Source organism: Bison bison, unplaced genomic scaffold (genome assembly GCF_000754665.1).
Source record: "Bison bison bison isolate TAMUID 2011002044 unplaced genomic scaffold, Bison_UMD1.0 scf7180017864221, whole genome shotgun sequence".
NCBI lineage: Eukaryota > Metazoa > Chordata > Mammalia > Artiodactyla > Bovidae > Bison > Bison bison.
This window is the reverse complement of record NW_011494793.1, coordinates 2147659-2148820: the sequence shown is the minus strand read 5'-3', so window position 1 is coordinate 2148820 and position 1162 is coordinate 2147659. Positions and strand designations below refer to the sequence as shown.

General features: G+C 63.5%; 1 protein-coding gene across 1 annotated transcript in view; it reads left to right on the top strand.

The window, feature by feature from the left end:
• The window catches only part of RAB3A (RAB3A, member RAS oncogene family), a 5946-nt gene continuing 4784 nt past the window's right edge, over positions 1 to 1162 (top strand). Inside the window, exon 1 of the mRNA XM_010845687.1 lies at positions 1 to 216. The gene's annotated coding sequence lies outside the window, so the exon portion shown is untranslated. The remainder of the gene's footprint in view (positions 217 to 1162) is intronic.

Sequence of the window (1162 nt, the reverse complement as noted above, 5' to 3'; positions counted from 1 at the left end):
GGCTCCGCCCTAGAATGGCATCACGGCCGTATCTGCATGTGAGGCCCCGCCCCGCCTTTTGCAGGACGTCACCGAGGACTGCAGGGGCCTCAGCCGCTGCCGCCGCCTCCGCTGCAGCGCAGCCCCTCATCACCATACCGGGGGCCCCGTCACTTCACCGCCACTGCCAAAAAAGTCGCCGCCTCTAGGGTCGCCACAGCATCAGTGCAGAACAAGGTGAGCTCCCAGGCCTCCAGTTGCGCTTCCGCGCCGAGCACCTATATAACCTTCATTTGACTGGTGGTCTGGTTGGGATAGGGGACGAAGTTGGCCGGCCTTAAATGAGGCAGGAGGATGCGGCGGTCGGGAGCCTGGGGAGGGAGAGGGCCTCGGCTCCCTCTACCTGCCGTGTCCTCACCCCCACCTCCATCCCTCCACCCCCGGCTCTGCGGTGGAGGGGGAGGGGAGATGAGGCGAGTGCCTTGCGGGAAGCTGTGCGCGCGGGAGGTTCTGCGTGCGCGTGCGCGTGGAGTGCACACGCGTGTGCGCGCCCGCCTGTGCAAGAGGGTCTATGTGTACCCTTGCTTGTTTACCAGGGTGTGCTCGTGCATACCCTGGGGATCCCGACCCAAGATTGTGAGTGTTACAGGCATGTGGAGGCAGACGCGTGGACTGCGCGTGTGCGTGCACAACAGTGTGCCTATGTGCACAGAGATGTGTGCCTGTGTGGGTGACGTGTACTGGGCTGCATGGGTGGAGGACGCATTGCGCACGGTGCATTTGCACATTTGTATATACATGTTGGCGTGCAGACAGGTGTCTGGCTCTTTCCCGTGCACCGAGCATGTCCCAGTGTGTGCCCTGCTGTGTGCACGTGAGCGTGTGCACGTCCCGTGCCTATCACGTGATATAGCTGTCACAGCTCGAGCTCTCCCAGCCTGGGAGTCTGGGAGAAGGACGGCAGACACGCGTCCCCGTGGTACAGTACACGCGTGTGCACGTGCGCCCGCGAGGCTCAGTTCTGAGGAACATGAATGATTGATGGGGGGCGGGGGGGCCGGCCGCAGTTAGTCACCTCTCCTGGCGCAGCTGTAGGGCTTAGGTTACAACCAGGCCCGGGGCACAGGCCTGCTGGAGGGGGCTGCAAAGGTGTCTCCATCCCCTTCGCTCTGAGGTCCTCCCC